Here is a 22,041-nt window from a genome sequence, read left to right as displayed (position 1 = left end):
CCTGTCGTCACAAAGCTAAGTTGTGAAGCATACAGCAGGCCACGATGATCTGGCACACCTTCTTTGGTGAGTAGAATAGGGATCCACCTGTCATATGGAGGCACCTGAAGCTGGCCTTCAGGAGGCCGAAGGTCCGCTTGATTATCCGCCGTGTACGCCCATGGGCCTCATTGTAGCGTTCCTCAGCCCTTGTCCTGGGATTCCTCACTGGGGTCAGTAGCCATGAGAGGTTGGGGTAACCAGAGTCACCTGCAAATGGTGAGGAACAACTGTTAGACATACACTAATCTGTAGGGATATCCCCAGACCCAGTCAACCATTCCCACTGTCTTGCTTCCAGGTGCTCACCTAATAGTCACACACGGTGCCTCTGGAGTTGACCCATCACATAAGGGATGCTGCTATTCCGCAGGATGTAGGCGTCATGTACTGAGCCAGGGAACTTGCCATTAACATGGGAGATGTATTGGTCTGCCAAACATACCATCTGTACATTCATGGAATGGTAACTCTTCCGGTTTCTGTACACCTGTTCACTCCTGCAGGTGGGTACCAAAGCCACATGGGTCACATCAATGGCACCTATGATGTTGGGGATATGTCCCAGGGCATAGAAATCACCTTTCACTGCAGGCAAATCCTCCACCTGAGGGAAAACGATGTAGCTCCGCATGTGTTTCAGCAGGGCAGACAACACTCTGGACAACACGTTGGAAAACATAGGCTGGGACATCCCTGATGCTATGGCCACAGTTGCTTGAAATTACCCACTTGCAAGGAAATGGAGCACTGACAGCACCTGCACCTGAGGGGGATTAGTGTGGGATGGCGGATAGCTGACATCAGGTCTGGCTCCAGCTGGGTACACAGTTCCTGGATTGTGGCATGGTCAAGCCTGTAGGTGATGATCACATGTCTTTCCTCCATTGTCGACAGGTCCACCAACGGTCGGTACACCGGAGGATGCCGCCATCTCCTCACATGTCCCAGCGGACGGTGCCTATGAAGGACAACAGCGAGCACAGAGTCAACCAACTCAGAGGTACGTACCCACAGCTTACACAGAATACGAATCATAATCCAAAAAGTGGTCTGTATGTGTGTTGAGTCTAGGCCTAGGTATGTGTGACGCAGTTAAAAATGAAGCCATGTGGGCCCCTAAATGGCGGCTGCCTGAACTCTAAAGTGGGACAATGGGATGTGAGGTAACTACGCTGGCGTTGTACACCGTCGCGGTAGGCGGTCGAAGACCACGGCGCAATGCTGCATTGGTTAACACTGGACCCTATGGTTCCCAGGAGCCAATGACTATGTACGCCGGCGGTGACGGTACGCACCGCCGCGGACGTGACCGCCATTTTCTCTCTGTTCAATCACTCGATACCTGATCTTCGACAGGAGAGGACCTACACTGCAAGTGCTGCTGTGACCTCGGTCTGGAAGAGACAATGGCTCGAGTGTCTGGGGAAAGGGCCCCTGCCTTCACATCGGAGGAGTTGGAGAAACTTGTGGACCTGGTCCTCCCCCAGTACACGCTACTCTACAGTCCTCCAGACAAACAGGTAAGTACACTGGGAGCATGCTGTATGGGCTATGCCTGTGTGGAGTGGGGTGGATGTTGGAAGGGGGGGGATTGCGGCGTGCATGTAACGACGGTGAGTCCATGTGCCACATGGCAAGGGTAGGGATGGGGGCCAATGACTGTGACGGTGCAGTTGGTAATAAGTTTCTTTTCCCCCTGTACAATTCATGTAGGTCAGCGCACACCAGAAAAAATATATTTGGCGTGCCATCGCCAAGGGCGTCCGAACCCTGGGGGTCTACCACAGACGGAGCACTTACTGCCGGAAAAGATGGGAGGACATTCGCCGCTGGAGCAAGAAGGCGGCGGAGGCTCAGCTGGGGATGGCCTCCCAACGTGGGAGGCGTGCCGTCGCACCATGACCCCCCAGGATCCTGGCGGTGACGTACCCGGAGTTGGATGGGTGCTTGAGGGCATCACAGCAGCCAAAAGGGGGTGAGTACACTCTCATCCTGCTAATTTTGCATGCAGTGGAGGTGTCTGGGTGGGGGAGGTGGGCTGTGGGTTTCCCTAGGCCTAAGCGAGTTCGGTAGGCAAGGTCCCTCCATAAGGCAGACCATGTGGCACCCCACCCCACCTCTGTAGAGTGCCAAGTACACCTAGTCATGCCCATGTGTCATCCATGTGTGCAGATGTCGTCCATAGCCTAGTAGGCCATTTCCCAGGAATTGAACAGTGAAGCCCAAGGGCGCGGCGTAGTGCAGGGGGCTTCTGTGTCTGTTTTGTCCGCCAACGGTAGCGGTAATGCATGCACTCAACATGTCTTTCTTCTGTCGTCCCCAGGGAGGGGGCATAAGAATGCAGCAGTGCACCCAACATGGCTGCTTCATCGCCTCAGAACTCTGTCAGCTCAGCTAAATTCGATCCCTGCATTCAGCCCCTTCATTTAGTCCCAGTAAACTCAGCAGCATTGACCAGCGGCAGCCTCTCCCTCGTGGCTCCCTCTCAGCGTGTGGCGTGAGACATATAGGCCCTCATTACAACCTTGGTGGTCGGTGTTAAAGTGGCGGTAATACCGCCAACAGGCCGGAGGTAAAAAAATTGGATCACGACCACGGTGGAAACATCCAACACAGACAGCCACTTTAACACACCGGCTGCCAGGTCGGTAGCATCCAACACAGCAGCAGTCACCGCCAACAGACAGGCGGAAGACAATGTACCGCCCACCCCATCACAACCCGCCAATTCGCCAGCTTTTCCGGGGCGGTACAAAATCCATCAAAAGCACGGCAGAAACAGTCTTTGGAAGGGAAACCACTCACCGCTCGACACTCAACGAAGAACCAGAACACCACCGAGCCCGAGCTGCAGGTCCTGCCGATGCTGGTCTACCTCCTCATACACGACGAATATCAAAGGCAGCAGCAATGACCATGGTGAGTACTGCACCTAGCACACAGAAGAGGGGGGGAGGAAAAAGAGAGTGACACACACACACGCAACACCCCCACCCTCACCCACAACACCATACAAACACATGCAACAACAGCACATTTACACCCCATTACTCCCTGGAAGAACACAAGGACAAAAGGAATTGAGTGAAATAAGTGATATTTTTGAAACCGGCAGATATATGTAATGAATGGAAATACAGTATATGCAAATATTTACAATTTGTACAGAAGGCCGTACATTGTCCTTTGCAAATGTCCGTGGCCCACTGGGCCAAAAATCATGGGCCAAGCCCACACTTGACTCCTGCCTCAATACGGAGAGAACACTGCAGGGGCAGGGGCAGTGGTGGGGTATATGTGAGGTGGTGGAGTGAGGCACGTGGGGGTAGGGGTTGTTGTTTGTGATGGTATGCAGGCAGAGTGGGGGGGATAAAGTAATTAAGATTTGACTTACCAGAGTCCAGTCCTCCTGTGACTCCTGCGAGGCTCTCAGGATGCATGATCGCCAAGACTTTCTCCTCCCATGTTGTTAGTTGTGGGAGAGGAGTTGGGGGTCCACCGCCTGTCCTCTGGTGTCTTGCAACGACAGAACGCACCTTCCCCTGTAGGCCGCTTCACTTTTTCCTGATGTCACACCTGGTTCTTGGGTACTGTCCCACTGCGTTGACCCTGTCCACAAACCTCCGCTCTACCCGGATGATTTCCTTCAGCATGACCCTTAGCGCCTCCTCTGAAAACCTGGGGTGTATTCGGGGTGCCATGGACGTGTTGTGAGTGATATGTGTGAGGATGTGTGGGGTGATGTGTGGGGTGATGTGTTGTGGTGTATGCTATGATGTGCATGAATGGTGTATGGGTGATGGTGTTCTGTGCCTCTGATTGAGTGGGTGCTCCTGGCTTGTCTCTCTCTGCTCGCTATCTTTTCTTTTTGCTGTAAGGGGTTGTGGGTAATGTGGGTGTGTGTTTTATATTGGATTGGGTGTGTGGGTGTGGTGTGTGTATGTGTGTCAGGTGTGTGTAGTTTGAATTGTCCACTGTGGTGTAGTTTTGTTTGTGTGTGTGTATTTTGGGCACACACGGTGGTGTGTACCGCAAGTGGTTTACCGCAATTGAAAGACCGCCACAGTGATTCGTGGGTTGTGATACTGTGGGTGTATTCCTGCTGGCGTAACGGTGTGGGTTTTGCTATCACCAGTTCATCACTGTCTGGCGGACCTGTGTGGGTGTCTGTATAGTGGCGGAATTCTCAGTGTGGGTCATAATACCCGTGGAGGAATACTGCCGTGGTCACAGTATGTTGGTGGCCGAATGCACGGCGGTAGGCGGCATTTACCACCAGGGTTGTAATGAGGGCCATAGTGTCTGGGCAGGCATGAGAACTAGGGGAGAGTGGTAAAGTCTGCATGCTCACAGACTGTGCTGAGTTTTTCCCAGTCCGTGCACGACTTAGAGAGAGGAGTTGCAGAAAACACCGCAGAGCAGATTCAAGTTTTTTCCTTGTTCATGCTCGCCAACATTAAGTTGGTGACCACAAGCAAGAAAAATCTTACTCCAGACCACCACCCAGTGAGATTTCTCAACATGGGCTACCGCTTCCAGTGAGAAACCTTTTGTTCATGTTGAGGAATCTGCTGCTTGAGTAGAAAACCTGTTCAAGTGGCTGAAAAAAAGCAGTGTTCTCTTGCTCTGTATGTGGTGTAGTTTGTGCTGATTTTACAGCGAGGGACAAACACCCAGTGCTAAAAATCAGTGAGAAAAGTGCGACCTAATGATCTATGCCACTTGCATAACCTGCATAGCATGCAGAGTTTTATGGTCTCTTTGCGCAGTGCTCCATAGCAGAACTCTGCGAACTCCACCCAGGGCTAATGAGAAGGGCCTAAGGTGGAGGTGAATTAAATCAAGTAAACCATTTATTAAATTAATTAACAATGAAATATTCATTAACAGAATTCTATTTACAATAACATATTATAATTTAAATATTTTTCCACCCATTACTAATTCAATTTAAGAATTATACATTAAAATTAACATAACATACAAAAAATGTAAAACAATGATTATAATAATACTAATATCTAAAAATGTAACAATAACTAACCCTTTAAATAATTGACAAACTATAGTCAATACGTCTTTATTAAAGTAAGCAATACTATATACAACTATTTTTAAATTATATTCTTACATTCTGTATTCTGGCCATTCACTGATTGTTATGACCGATTTTCAAAGAACAACTGATACAGAATGTTATCAAAAGCCACTCAGGCAGACTTTGAGACAAGTAGTGAAGATTTGTAATATGCCACAAAGAGCCTCATTGACCGCGAAGGAGGAATTGACTTAGATGGTGAGTACAAAGTGATTAGGAAGCTCTGTATATTAAGAGCATTTTGAAAAAGACAATGGAAAAAAATAAATTAACCAGACAACAAATTTTAATTTTGGACACTCAGTATACATTCTAAAGATATTCATGTCAAAGGGCATTGCATTAAGTTTATAAAAAGAAGTTAGAGGACAAAAAATGTGAAATAAGTCAGCCGGACTTTTTTAATATAGAAATGATACAATTATAAATTCAGTTGACAAGGACATGAGATTCGATATTTATCTGAGTAAGGTATATAAAGGTACAGAAAATTTAGCAGAAATTAGAATGTGCAATATTAAGAAGCCTTGAGACAGAACCGGGGGAAAACGCAAGGTAGCTATGGAAAAAGAAAACAGTACACAAAATTATTCTTGCAAAAAATTACCAATGGGAGAAAAATTGAGCCTCACAAGATGGAAGGAAAAGAAGAAACATTATAAGAATGACTAGAATTGGATAGCAACAACAATAACTCATGACATAGGGGTACAAAGACTGGATGAACAGTAGTGAAGGGATGTTGAGTATAATGGCAAGGGTCATTGCCAGAACACATAGGCAGTGTAGCAATTTTGGCAGAAGAGTGTACTGAGTGTAATTTTTGCACACTAAAAAAAATGGCAACAATGACAATGAATTTAAATGATTATAGATCATAGGAAACACAGGCAATAAAAGGAAAACAAGGTTAGCTAACAGCAGTGTTGATCATTCTGATATATTCTTCTCTCAATATCTGCCCAACCCAATTATATCATGTCCCTCACTGTGATTATATGTAACTGGCATAGATATTGGTGTCAGTTTTGCCATATACCAGAATATGGTATAGGTTGGTGGTGGTGAATGTTGATGTTCTCTCTGAATCCCTGTTTGATATTCCTTTGACATTCCTAGTGAAATAAATTGAGAATGTTTACATTAATTATCCAACTGTTAATAGGTGACCTTAATGCAGTAATATATTGTTGAAATGTCATTGACACCTGTTTTAACAAATGTGACAAAAGTTAGAAAATACCAGCATAGAATCTCAACAAAATAAAGCCTGGTAGAAGAGCAAAAGACCCAGACTCATTTCTTCGAGAATATCAATTAATGGTAATAAACAGTAGATGTCCAAGTGACCAACGGACACACATCACATTTTACAATAGTTCTTGAGCTTCTTTATAGACTATGTAATAATCCCTTCAAGACATTTCAATATATTAATGGATCTGAGAGTAGATGATTTTGATGCAAGTTACCAAAGGTGATTAAATATCCTACTCCAATTGGTTTCAAAATTCCTGAAATCTAGAAATAAGGGCCGGTCTGGAATCAAAATGAAGAACATAATAAATTGGAAATTAATGTAAGCCTAGCAAATACAATTGAAATGGGAGGCTTTCTAAAATATTTAAAACATGCAAGCCAGATATGTTTATAGATCTCTGCAACGTTCTTTTACTTTTTACAAACTTTTAGAAGATCCTTCGGAAGGTTAGATGAAATGAAAGGACAGGGAGGATGAAGGGTGAAACAGATTACAAACACAAAATCACATCACTAATAATTGAACACAGTCAGATGACCTTCGAATTAGCTAGAAAGGAGAGCAACAGTTATAAAGGAATGTAGATGACAATATAGAAAAGATCAGCAAGGAGAAAATACAGATCTAATGTCGGGCCTAAAACATGAGAGGACAAAACATTTTCGAGAATTGATTGTTAACTTTTTAGGCAGAAGAAGAACAGTATTTCCCCAACAGTAGGTGAGCAAGACTGGACTCAATAAACAACAAATAGGTGTGGGCATGCCGTACTCCTAAAGTCTTACACCTCAAAAGCATTGCTACAGGTTGGGTGGGTCAACAATGGTGTTTATGGTGTTATTCCTAATTTCATGAGGCAGTGTGTCCCAGGGTAAGGTAAACAATTAGTATATTCAAAATACAGTCAAATAGGAAATGACTGATTCAATAAGTGAGGCATAATTTAAAAAAATATGATTTATTTCAAAACTATTATGGGTACAATAAACATTTACATACAGAAATTGCTGGATTACATCAACTCAATTGCCATAAACGTGCCAAATGTGCAGCAAAATCAGTAAGTAATCGAACAGCATCCATAGTAGCACAGGAAGGGTCTCACCAGAGTCCTGTCTCACCACCAAAACCAAGAGGTTATAGGAAATCTTCTAATAGAAAAATATGGAAAATGCTGGATCATAACAATGTGCGCAAAGAAATACAGTTTCAAAAAAATCAGAAATAAGCCTTACCATACAGGAATTAGCCCACTACATTTATATTGATTCAACCCTCTTTGACCTAATGTCACCCACAGGTATTAGAACAGACTAGTTATAAAAACAGCAGTGAACCATTAAAACGAATGTAATACTATGTGCAAGGCCCTTGAGAAATGTTACTGAAAACCTAAAGATAATGCACAGTGGGAAATTCAAATTTTAGACAGTTCATCTACAGGGTGTATGCTGAAAAAGGACAGATACTGAGTGCATGCATGGTAACGCCTCTCTACCTTTAGAAAAGAACTGGAGAAAATAATGAGATTAATTACAACATCCAGGGCTAAAGGCACAGGTGGTACAAAATATATGTACAGAAAAGCAGTATTCATGCTACTCAGAAAGTGAGCATATGAATACCAATTTACTAAAGTGTGGTGTTTGTGGGCTCCCAAGAGTTACAGGATGATTGACGTGATGGATAATTTTTGCAAATTTTTTGCCAAGTACCTGCTAAGAGGCCTAGTAGGAAGGACAGAAAAAGCATGAAACCAATAGATGGATGTTGAAGTTGAGGATAGGACACCTACTAATTTTGGAAGTGAGCATGGAGGTGGAAGAAAAAGGCAACCCAAAATCTGCTCTGCTCCCTATCCCAATCTGAAAACCAACAGTGAGCCGTTCTTATATTCTGTGGTTCGCTGAACAATTATTATAGGCTTTTACTGTTGCCGTTGTTTCAAGATTTGAACATGCGTAGATTAAATGATGTAATATCTGACATAATGAAATGTGAAGATATTTAACTGAGAAATGTTATATAGTCTGTGAAGGTGCGATGACATGAGGAGATTTCCTCTACAATCATATTTCCCAAATAATATGAGTAAATGTGTCTTTAGACTGTGTTTAGAATTAGAAACTATGAATGCCCATTTACATTATGAGTTTACCAAGGTGAATCTTGGAAGAGTTCCGTCCAGTGACAGGCTATCTGTGTGCAGATACAGGGCTGCGCAAAAGGGTAGTCTCACATATGGACACACTCATATCTACATATGTTCATGGCCTCTTAACATAGCTGTGCATCAGTGACCTTATCTTAAAAGGAGGACACTGGCACTTTTCAATCTCACCCTATTTCCATAACATTTACCATGAGTGAGGCTCAATCAGTGAGACTCACTCAAAAAATGGGTAGTCAAAAGCACAAAAACAAGGGGGACTCGAAGGGTGGAACCCATTTACTACAGTCCATAAATGGATGTGGAAGGGATGGGTTTTTCTTTTTTTCAGACCTTGTCCCTAAATGGGATATGGACTTCAATCAAAATTAAAACTGAGATAAAGGGCACTGAGAAAGAGCATGGTGCATGGTCGATGTTCTGCTCTACCCAGTGCATAATTGCATAATCCCCTATTCATAAATTAGCAACTGCCCCGTGTGGGCAGGTTCCACTTTGCAAGTGCAACACCACCCTCTTCCGGGAGTCCATTTATCATTAATGGCTGATGAAGGAAATTAACCTATTCTGCATGGTCACCCAAGATTTTTTGCCTTTTTTGCCCTATTTTGTTGCCATTAGATCTTTGTCCAATTTACCCATTCTAAACAGGAGTAAAGCGTCTGTGCTCCCCCTTAAACATGTAAATAACTGCCATAAACCTTACAGATAAGGCTGTGGTGTATAGTATGGCAATACACTCTTGGTATGGAAAGTGATCATCTGTAGACTGCAGCACCGATTCTGTTGTGTTTTCATATGTATTTTGTTTGTCCCTGTGTGTAGGTCACATTACACGTTTGGCCGATTTCGAGCTATAGGGCAGCCACTAATAAAAATAAAAGAATACAGTAGCAGTTTTACGATTATAAAACAATAATCATTTGAAACACCTATTAAATGCTTCCACAGATGAGTTGACTGCAAATATATGACAACTTTAATTTCTTCGTCAGAGCCTTGGGAGGCCAGCGTTTGAGTATTTTGCACTTTTTAAATTCAAAGATTTATGTTTTGTAAGAAGCGCTTTATTGTATTCTGCCTAACTCTTCTTTCACGCCTTTCTAGGTATATGGTAGTGATGTTTACACTTGCCCATGTCCCTTTCTTCAATCAAAGAAGAACTTGCGTTTCTGTAGCGTGGGAACCCAAACGGTTTCTTCATTATTTAGTTGACAAGCGCACTCTGACACATCTCCATTCCATATTCCTTACGGAAAATAAAACATCCAAAGGGTCATGTTTCTCTTGTAATGAGTAATCTTGAGAGATGAATTAATAATGTGAGCACGTAGAAAAATCTTTTATGCAAAAGCTTTCTACTAAGTTATATTAATTCAAGAAAGCATGAAAGACAACACTCCTTTGTCAGAGTTCATCCAGAAACATTTTTTGCATCTTTAATCATTAGATAGAAAATGAACAAGTATTAATGTACTTGCTTGGAACACATTGTGACGGCGCATACTGCAGTTTTATCACTCGTATATCTGCCAATTGAATCAAAATGTGTGCTCCACTGAATGACTAGAGGAGACAAGTCCGACCCCATCTCATTTGAAAGGCCTAATGTTATTTTTCAGCAGTAAGTCAAAGGTAGGAGAGGTATGATAATAGGGGTCAATCGGAGATACCATCAAAATCAGGTTTTTGTCTTTCAATAGAGAAAGCGAATATAGGCTTAAAAACATGTTACTGTATTAAAATAGCAGACCAATCCTTCAGGTGGGATGTGAATGTTAGTTTAATAAATATTCAGGGAGAGTGGTGTGAACCTCAAATTTCCAGACAAAAAAAGCAGTGGGCTGCAGTAATGGGTGGTGAGATGACCAAGGTTCAAGATGGATTGTTTCCAGAAGGAACAGGGTCAATACTGATTTGAGTTTAGTTGGCCTTTTTCTAGAGTGGCAGGGTGGGTGAAAATCAGTGGGTTGAGCAATTGCCAGTGATTTAACTTGTATAGCTATTTTAGCCATAGTTTAGACACGTTATTTTAGCAAACTAGGCCTGCCATTGTGCACTTTAGCCCAGTTACTTTTTATTCAGCATCACTTTATTTTTCTAGCAACAGCCACATTTGCGGTGTTGTTTTATTTTTCTTTATCTAATTGTTCTTTTGCCTAGGAAAACATTACATTCCCAGTAGGACATTCATTTCACTTTGTGCTTCCTTCAAAGCTACAGTCAGATAGGTTGCCACAGAAACATACACACTCATACATGGGGACCATTTCTTAATAAATACACTTCTTTGTCCCATACATGATGGAGGGAGATTGCAGCCAGACGACCAAAACTGCATGCTGATTGCCAATTGCCTTGCTACAGCTGCTTGCTTAGACTGCTGAATCACTGATCTACATGGGAACGGTGTCTTTCTAGACTAGAGGCTTCCTTACTAAGGTATACGGGATGATGATTTCCCAAGGGGAACCCTGAAGGGCAGATTAGGGTTATTATGCTGTGCTCGAACATAGTTTAGGTAGGAGAACTATATCTTATTCCTAGTGACAGTATGGTGGAACTATTTTTGTGTTTCATTCTCCTCGTCACCTTATTGCTTTTATTGTGTTTTATCATCCTAGTTATTGCAATACATACCATTTTATCTAAGATGCAGTTACTTCAATAAGCCCTTATTGAACTATGTTCTGCCTCTGTTGTCTTTGCCTGTGTGGGACCAATGTAACAGAGAAAGGGATGAGATCTGATTGACCACGATTCCCCTGAGGAGTCTTCCTTGCCATGCGCCCGGTTGTCCCAATCATCTCTGCTCTAAGTTGGTGATGCAGTGCTGCTAGTTAGCTGGAAAACCCGATTAGGCCGTCAGGCTTTGCATGGTGTGGAATTGTACTTAGTATCCCACAATCTATGTGAATCTGCTGCCCAAATCCAGTAGCCTCATTAGCATAATGCGAACATTTGCGACATGGCGCCACCAACGTTTGGACAGGCACTCACTTTTGGATCCTCCTAAGTATCTCTGTCTCACTAAAGTCTAAAGACACCTCAAAATTTTATACGGAGAAGTCCGTGGCATTGAGGATTTCCTTCTCAGCTAAATAGGTAGTACCTATCTAAAGCTGTAGGTTGTTCAAGCATGAACCTTAAAAGGATCGATCCCCAGTTGGTGTCCTTATCTCTGAACATACATTTACCATTAACATGGCGACCCCGCAATGGGAAGTAATTGCAGTAAGTATGAGACCGCCCCTTACTGCACAGTTATTGGCAAATGGCCTAACAGCCCAGGGGGGTCCAGTCACTTTTGTTATTGAGGCTCATCCAGCTTACAGAACAGAATTATTTATTCTTGGGTCACCTTTCCAGCAGTTGATGGGAACACAAACACATGCCATTGCAATACACATGCAAACATACATGCACAATACAGAGCTTATGCATATTTAGAAATACCTTTGCCTTATCTCATTATTGGCTTGATGGCACCCTATCACATTCAATACTACACGTTAGGTTAGGTCCTCTGAGTAACGATGGCGCAACCTGGTCTATGTTGGCCACATATACACCACACCCTGATGCAGCAACCTTGGCGGTAGCTGAGGTCTGCCTCTTGTATATAGAGCTCACTGGAATATACAGACTGTTAGTACAGTTTGTAATGCAAACACTAAATACTGACCCAGCACAAGCTGCCCCAGTGCAACCACAGGTTACAGCAGGTATTAACCCGGCAACTGTACATTCGATCATGGGTAAAACACCTGCCTAGAAGGAAGAAATTCAGTTTTGGGTAGCTCAAACAAGAAATGTGCTGGAAGCTGTTTTTCCCCATACATGTCCTCAGGACAAAATTAGAATACTCACTACGTGCTTGCCATTTGGGAAAGTTCCCATGCTAGATAACTGCAACACCTGGGGCACGGTATTTGTCATGCTCTATACTATTGCACATGGTACACCAACACTTGCCAATCTTCAGTAGGTGTTAAAACAAATTCAAGATGAATACGGGGCTGTCCTTGCCCTGGATGTGGGGATGCAATTAATGGGCAACTTTGCCACTGTGTCTTCAAAATATTAAGTAACCTTAAAGTTAAAGCATTTCCACATGGGACTCCAGGACTTTCCTGTACAGGACCAAGAACGTGAGCTGCCAAAGATTATCGCTGCAACCTACTCTAGTACTGGTCGAGATAGTCTGGGGGTCAGACCAATTAAACCACAATTACAAGGTAGATCTAATAAAGATTCTACAAAGCAAGCACCTGAAAGTTCTAAAAAACGCTGGGATAAAAAACAACAAACACCTAAAAACAAAGGGGAAAATCTCCACTTGCAGAGGCCCCTCAGAATAGATATAATCTTAGAAATAGAGATAAGTTACACCTGACAAATATCAATATATTAATACACGCCGATTTAGTTCCTATCAGGACTCACCGGAAAAGCAAGGTGAGAGAGGTGGGCAGTGCTCATCTGAAGTTTCTGTTAAGAAAGAAGAGAAACTTCCCCAACAAAAGCCCCAGTTTAAAAAGAAAAAGGTGGCAGCAGTTGTGATACGACATGCCACTCAGCAAAAGGGTTTATCTGAAAAACAGGAAGTGGGCACTGGCCCTGCTAGACAGTGTAGAAGAGGTCACAATAGTTTGCAGGGGATCTTCAAGAGCATCTGGTGGTGAAAGCAACTATTGACTTCTTACAATTTGGGACTGTGGACATGCGTGTCTCCACGCCCAATAGGGTGTATAAAGTAACTATACAGTTAGAGGGGAACATTGAACGCACAATCAATGCTATCTTTTGGAACCGCGTCGTCACCATTTATGGTATTCTACTGGCGGAAAAAGACTGTCCACCAGAATTTGTCCATGATCTCCCTTATGAAGAAGAGGTTATTAAAAACTCCTTCTCGTCTCTTGTTCCCAGAAAGCTTGTTGAAACACACACCACTGATCGGGCAGTGGCACAGGCACCTGTGTTATACCGCAATCATGTAGGGTCAGAGAAAGATTTCCCCATCATGTAATACCAACCTCAACCCTGATATCTAATAAAATATAAAGCTAAAGCACCTGTGAGGGAAATCCTAAAAACAATCACGGTCATAAGGCGTAATTGAATCCTGTGTTTCACCAATGAATAATCCATTATTTAGCTAAACTTGACCATTCATATAGAATAGCTTTAGTCTACAGGTATTTAAACAGGCACACATGCACATTTGTAATACAAAATGCACACAGTACAGCAAATATGAACAATATAGTACATAAAAAATACAAAATGACCCTGGATATTTCCAACGGGTTTTTCTGCCAAAACATAGTGTCGGAAAGTAGGGACTAACTTTAAAAGCTCAGGGCTCTGGTGATGGCACTGGGATCCTGAGCAGGTAACTCTGATTGTCTGTGATTCAAATTATTGTGTCTAGTCCTTCAATAAATATCTGCATTAATGGTGCCAGAAGGGTTCACAGAGTTAAAAGGACACACCATTAAACATAGGCTTATGTGGGGTAAAGTAGCATATCTGAAGTAAACGTTACCCAACACCCATGTTGTACATACACTAGGACATCAGCGTATTGGAATACATGTTACAGGCAATACCTTGGCTGGTGAGGCAGCCAAATCAACAGGAGCTCCAGCTTCTATTTCTGCAGTAACTCATTCTAGAAGGAAATTGGATGATGACACACTGGCAGCTGTGAAAGCTTTGGCTGATGGCACACCTTTATCAAAAGCATATCCTGCTAAATACTCCTACTTCATATAATGCTTTAATACTGCCCTAGTAGTGATACCTGGGGTGGGAATTTGTGTGATTCCCAATAAAGACCAGAGACCAGAATTAATTAAAGCAGTGCATGAGGGAGTTGCTTCTGCCCATGCTGACTACAATTTCATTGCTACAAGCACATTACTGGTGGTCAGGTCTCTATAAACAGACGAAGCAGTATGTCCTTTGTTGTGACATCTGCCAGCAAATTAAAGGATCCACCATCAAACACCCACCGCAGACACCCCTACTTATATCCAACAAACCACTACAATGTACTTGGACCATTGTGATCCCCTAACACCTGGTAGCGCATACAAATACATCTTAGTCACTGTTGATTAATTCTCGAGATTTCTATGGGTTTGGCCACAACGCTTGGCTGACGCTAGAACTGTTATTAAAGATTTGCAAGTCTTTATCAGCACATATGCTGTTGCTGCTTTCCACTTGAACCAGGTCCCTTATTTTGCCTAAAGGGCTTTCAGGGGCGCCATGGCTTCATTAGGGGTCCAACTGCATTACTCCCCAAGGAAATAGTGTTGTGGAGCGACAAAACCGAGATTTAAAGCAATCCTTAACAGCTAGAGTATTAGGCATGGGTCGTAGTTGGCTTCTACACCTGTATGGAGTCCAGAGAGCACTAAACAATCTGCCTAAAAGGTCCTGGGGGGGCATACTTCATACGAATGCCTGTTCGGAACACAAATGTATGTTCTAGAACTTGAAGGTCCTGGTGTGGAGGTGGCAGATACACCGTTTGATATAAATGAACATGTCACTGTCTGGCAGGCCTTACAACAGTTCCATGATGACAACACATCTGCCAGTGCTGCCTCCTTAGGAATAAGGGATGTACCAGTAACATCTACCCACTTGATTCCAAAACTTGGGGATCTAGTGCGTGAAAAGATTGCTGTGAAAAAGGAGTTTGGTCCTTCTTATCGTGCACCGGTTCTAGCCCTGGGAATACATGGTACCAGAACTGTCATTCTGCCACCGCTACTTGTTTCTAAGGAAAATCTCTTTCTCGATAATGTCAAGAAACACTATATGGCCAATCCTGCACAGCAGACCTAGGAGACTCCTGGGTAGTACCCGAATCCCCCTCACTATGGACCAGGATGTTCCTTTACAGGTTTTCAGCAGCAAGGCTGACACCTCTCAGAGCTTGCGGAGGGTGGGAAATGAGCTTTCATTGGTTTCACTAACTTCTACTACTGCAAATAACACCAATAATATTGAACGATTTTATTTAAATTCTACAAAAAAGGATGGCATAGTCCACTATGAACCAGTGAGGGAGTCTTCTGCAAATTCTCCATTTTCAAACACGGCTTCAGTTTTTGTACAAACTGCTTCTGGATAATTTGCCGAATTCAGTGACACTTTCACTGACTCATCTGCCTCTACTGCAACAGAATTGGCAAGAGCATGTAAGCTCATAATTTGGCTAAAAATTAATTACTTTATTTTTCCTTGGAACAACCTATGGCTCTTACTACACTTGCCTTTGTCCTTTGTTGTGGGTTTGTCATTGTTTTCTTTTTACTCATGCATGGTCATTACCTTCCTGAATGCTCTACAGTTGAACTGATGAAGTCCTAAAACCACATTTTTCATTACACAAAGTCCGCAGAGACTTGTCCATAGTGAAAATTTCTGCCATACCAATTTCTGATGGGATTGTTTGGGATAAAATTATTTAATATATATGGCCCGATGGAGGTCATTCAAATTCTATATGTATTCAAACTTTATATGAACGATGTAGTTACACCCGGAGTAGTTTCTGATGATTGGGATGCGAAAACAGTTGATTTGATGATGTCTGATTTACAGTATTTTACAGTATTTGAAAATAAAGATGTGTATTAATCCAAAGAAAATGATGGTGGTATGTTCTGTTATAATTATTATGGACGTTATTTCATTCACAGAGCAAGTACCCCAAAATACTATTTTTAATTATACACAGTGGAACACTGTCGGACTCCACCAGTGGGGAGTTCCAAAATGTATACTGAAAGGTTCCATATTTTACTGGGCACAATGTAAAAAATACTGAGTTGTGTTATTTCAAATTACCACTGATGGAAAGTCAACAAATTTTATTGACAGACACAAATTTAATTTATTCTGATTCCTTTGTTTCCCAGTTGGCCATAGAAGGCTATGATTATTGGATGAAGTCGATAGAGTTGAAAAAGTGAGTAAGGAAGTGAAAATTGGCAAATAAGGGGAAAAGAAGGTTTATTTAGAGTGTGCCAGATACCTGTTCAAATGTTATTTTTAAATGAAACAGTACAACAGACAAGTTGTTTAGGCTTAGCAAAAATTAAGGCATTGAATGTGCCCGGCATTCCTGCCCCTGCAAAATCTTACAAATGGCAAAAATATATAAATGCTTTTGAACAACAGCTCGATGAATGGGTCCAGAATGGAACATTTAACACATCACTTACACCTCCAGGTGGGTGGTTATTGTGGCCAGTAGACACCAATGGGTGCCATACACATTTTGTAAACTCCACGGGGTGAGGGCTTTAGAATAAATAGGCTGGACCCTTGCTATGTGTCCTCAGAACACTTTGGTATAGTGACAACATATAGGTCCTCACTCTGACCCTGGCGGTCCTAAACCGCCAGTGCCACGGGCAACGGAAGCACCGCCAACAGGCTGACGTTGCTTCAGTGCCCATTCTGACTGCGGCGGTAAAGCTGCGGTCAGAAAAGGGGATCCGGTGGTAAAACCCGCCAGGAACAGGATGGCGGGAACGGGTGTCGTGGGGCCCCTGGGGGCCCCTGCACTGCCCATGCCACTGGCATGGGCAGTGCAGGGGCCCCCTAACAGGGCCCCACAAAGATTTTCACTGTCTGCTATGCAGACAGTGAAAATCGCGACGGGTGCTACTGCACCCGTCGCACCCCTGCAACTCCGCCGGCTCCATTCGGAGCCGGCTTCCTCGTTGCAGGGGCTTTCCCGCTGGGCCGGTGGGCGATCTTCTGATGTTCGCCCGCCGACCCAGTGGGAAAGTCAAATTGACCGCTGCGGTCTATTGACCGCGGTGCGGTCTTTTGGCGGTTTCCGCCCGGCGGGCGGTGCCCGCCACCCGCCGGGCTCAGAATGAGCCCCATAGTGTTGGGAAACTATGCCAGCAATGGTTGAAAAGTTCCTCACTAGATGCTGTTAAAGAACACCTTATTTATAGGATTTCCTGTTAGGACCCAAAAAACTGTGCAGAAAACGCTTCTTATATGCAATATATTATGAGATTTGGAACCTTTCCCAACAAGAACCGGCTACCCGGTTTAGGCAAATTGATCAGGAAAACTTACAGAAAGCAGTAACAGTTGTAGATAATGGGATTAACACCCTGTCCGACTGGATCTACAGCTTAAATAACATTGTATCTTTTGCAATAGATATAATACAGAGTTACATGTCATCATTATACATTGGACAAAGTTAGCTAAGGTCCATTATGCTGTTGGGTTGGACACTACAAACTCTGAAAGCAGGTCGCGTTCCCTGGCAACACATTAGTGCAAGGGATATTTTTTCAACATTTAATTTAATGTGACAACAAGAGATAATGGCTAAAAAGGAAGCAACATACATCATGCTAAACATCGAGAAATTAGAAAAGTTGCCTTTTACTGTGGCTGAAATACCATCTGCTGAATGGCTAATACACAGGGTTATAAATCTGCCTATTTCAACACTTCAATTCACATCCTGTTTGAAACACATTCCAGTAGGCAGATCTGAAAGGCTGGCAGATAGCTATATACATGAGGTGTGAGAGCTTCCCTTTTCATACAAATGTTTCAGTGGCATGAAAGAGGTCTTTCTTAGTGGTATTGAATGCAAGACTTCTGTGAGCCATTCAATGATTTGTAAACAGCTGTGCTTGCACGGGCATGTAATGCCTTGGTGGCAAATTTGTTTTGTTATCTGAAGGGTGTTCCAGTCCACTTGATTATACCTGTATTCCAGGTGATCTCAAATGGTAGCTATGTGCTCTTTAACAGTGAGAGCTGCTGCAGAATATGAGCCAGAATAGCTTATGTCATTTCGGTCTCTCAAATTGTTACATGTTGCGGAAATGACCTTTCCCCCCCTACGCAACTGAAAGGAGTAGCAGACATTTGGCATCATATTGCTACTTCTGATGTGAATTTGGACAAGTTGAGCAAACTCAAGGCGTTATTGTTTCAAAAACATGTGGCGCTTAAATCTGCACACAAGACCTATGCGCTTCAAGTTGCAAGGTCATCGGCAGAGATTCAGTCCCTTTTAAGCACACATTTTCTGAGACACTTTGGTGAACAAATGGAATGAATTTTCAACACATCCAGTACTATTGGAATCACCAATGATGTAGTATTTCGGAGCACTACTCCTAGGACAACTGGAGTGCGACTGGTCCCTGTCATTCCGACCAGTTTTGGATTGTATGTAGGCCATGGTTTGATGCTTTTGGTGCCTTTTTGAATGTGCACTGAAAGTATGTATTTCTACACAGTGCTTATATTCATTGGATGCTGTTCTGTTGATGTTCTCAATGAGGGCTCATTTTCAGACATGCACATTGAGGGTGCTTTGGTTAAAGGAAGCTGCCTATAAGTTGCCCTTTATGGATAGTGAGACTCTTAACTCAACGTTGGGCACAACAGGGAATGCTGCTGCCTCAGCCCGTACCACGGCCTTTGGAACACGGGTGCTCTATGGTTTTCCTTGAAAACGATCTGGATATTTTACCGTCTGCCGAAGTGGAAAATGTCCTGACTTCAATTGTCCCAGATACAATTGGCAGTTTTCAGAATAATACTGAAGTTTGAATTTGGCTTTCTTTGGCGCCACTATTGGTCTCTTAAATTGTCCTTTTATTCTTGCTCAAGTGTCTTTTAGCTTGTTACTATTGACATTTATGTTTATATGCTTTTATTGATAGGGTTTGTTTGGGCTTTATTTGGAGCTTTTAAACCACCTTTGAACCAGCAAGGGGAGGGTGTTGTATAAGCATTTTAGCCATATTTTGGACACGTTATTTAAGCAAAATAGGCCTGCCGTTGTGTACTTTAGCCCAGCATCGCTTTATTTTTCGAGCAATAGCCACATTTGCAGTGTTGTTTTATTTTTCTCTACATAATTGTTCTTTCGCTTAGGAAAGCATTACGTTTTCAGCAGGACATTCATTTCACTTTGTGCTTTCTTCACGGCTACAGTCAGATAGGTTCACAACAAAAGTTGTAGACTGTGGCCCTCATTACAACCCTGGCAGTCGGTGTTAAAGCAGCGGTAATACCGCCAAAAGGCCAGCGGGAAAAAAAAGTGAATCACGACCATGGCAGAAACCGCCAACATAGACAGCCACTTCAAAACTCTGACCGCCACGGTGGTAGAAACAAACACCGCGGCGGTAACCACCAACAGACAGGCGGAACACAAGGCTCCGCCCACTGTATTACAACACACCTATCCACCACCTTTTCCGGGGCGATACCAATGCCATCAAAAGCACGGCGGAAACAGGACTTGGAACGTAAACCACTCACCTTTCGACACTTTACGAACAACCAGGACGCCATGGAGCCCGAACTATAGGTCCTGCCCATGCTGATCTACCTCCTCTTGTATCAGGAGCAGCATAGATGCTGGCGACGACCACGGTGAGTACTGCACCTAGCACACAGGGGAGTGGGGAGGGAAAAGAGAGTGACACACACACGAAGTATGCAACACTCCCACCCCCCACCCTCACCCACAATCACATACACACAAATACATGCAGCAACATTACATATATCACCCCCTGGAAGAACGCAAGTTCAAAAGGAAATGATTGTAACAAGTGTAATCAAGAAAAATCAGATAGGCCAAATTCAAAAATCAGTATATACAAATATGTACACCAACTTCACAAGTCCGGATATTAAATAAATCATTGTCCATTGATCAGTGTCCCAAAAAGCATGGGTGAAGCCCACACAAGATACCTGACTCGAAATGGAGAGAACAATACAGGGGCATCAGATGGAAAATAAACAGGCTCCTCAGGGGAAGGGGAGGTGGGGCACCTCAGCCGGATGAACGGACGACGCCACTGCTCCACGAGGGGGCTCCATGCCCACTGATTGGTCCTGGGGAGTGCAAAGCCACAGTCTCACAAGTCTCTCCAAGGGGTGGTTTGCCCACTGCTTTATCCTGGGGAGTGCAAAGCCACAGTCTCTCAAGTCTCTCCAGTGGGTAGTTTGCCCACTGCTTGATCCTGGGGAGTGCAAAGCTACAGTCTCTCAAGTCTCTGCAGTGGGTGGTTTGTCCACTGCTTTATCCTGGGTAGTGCAAAGCCACAGTCTCTCAAGTCTCTCCAGTGGGTGGTTTGCCCACTGCTTTATCCTGGGGAGTGCAAAGCCACAGTCTCTCAAGTGGATAACAGTCTCCACTGGTGCTGGAGAGGGCTTTGTGCACAGAGTGCTTCATCCTCCCTAGGACTGAGGTAGTAGATGTGAATCTCCACTGGTTCTGGAGGGGGCTTTGTGCCCAGAGTGCTTCATCCTGCCAAGGACTGAGGTTGTGGATGTTAATCTCCACTGGTTCTGGAGGGGGCATTGTGTTCAGAGTGCTTCACATGCAGTGTGGCAGGTCCCATTCCCTCACCTGGGTGTGTGTGCCACGAGATTGCCTTGGAGCAGGTAGCATGATACTCCATGGAGGCAGAGGCACACTCCACCCTGCTGCGACTTCGCCTGGCACCTGCTGGTAAAAACAGTGCTGGAAGTCATGCCTCATATACGTTGGGCAGGGTCCAGGACGTCTCCTGCAGCCTTGGATGGCTGGCCACTGGGAATGATTGCAATGTCAGCTGTGGTGACACTGTCTGAGCACGTCGCAGGGCTGGTGGCGGTGGTTGTGGCGGTGTCTGTGGCGGAGGTGCTGGCGGTGGTGCATGTGTCTGCATCTGTTGAGGGGCACAACAGGACGTCTACTGCAGCCTCGGACGGCTGCCCACTGGGGATGATGCTTGGGACTTGTTGGTGGGGCAGAAGACATGCAGGTGGCGGTGCAGGTGGCGGTGTCCACCGCCGTACAGGTTGGTGTTGTGGGTGACTCTGGTCCCTCAGCTGGAGCCTCAGTGCCAGGTCCTGACCTGCTCTTTGGCTTGTGTCCCTTCCCGACCTTTGATGTCGCTGCTGGTGCCTTGCCACTGTCCCCTTTTCGATTGGAGGAGCCCTTGCTTGCTGGTAGGTGCGGCTTCTCCCTCCGGCATATGGGCACCTTCTTCACTTTGGCAAGTGGCGGAATGGCCTGCTCCTTGGCCTCACTAGGTGGCACACTGGCAGCCCTGATGGGTGGCACCCGCGGTGTGACCGGACTTGCTGAGACCACTGTGCTGGAGGATTTGGTGCCTGAGGTGCTGGGCTGGGACCTGGACAGTCTGGCCATAGGGGAAGGACGGGACGGGAAGAGGTCAATGTTAGCCAGGAAAAGTTTCTTAGACACACTGTGACGGGAAGGTGGAGGGGGTTTGGGAGTGGAGGAAGAGGTAGTGGTTGTAGGGGGTGTAGGTTTGCTGAATTTGGGTGAAGGTGCATGGGCCGGAGGCTGTTTTGAGATGGATGGCTGTTCGGTGGGTGTGTGCCTGTGTTTGTGTAGTTTGGGAGGAGGCCTCACAGACACAC

This window comes from Pleurodeles waltl, chromosome 8 (genome assembly GCF_031143425.1).
Source record: "Pleurodeles waltl isolate 20211129_DDA chromosome 8, aPleWal1.hap1.20221129, whole genome shotgun sequence".
NCBI lineage: Eukaryota > Metazoa > Chordata > Amphibia > Caudata > Salamandridae > Pleurodeles > Pleurodeles waltl.
The sequence above is the reverse complement of the archived record's forward strand: the minus strand, read 5'-3'. Positions refer to the sequence as shown.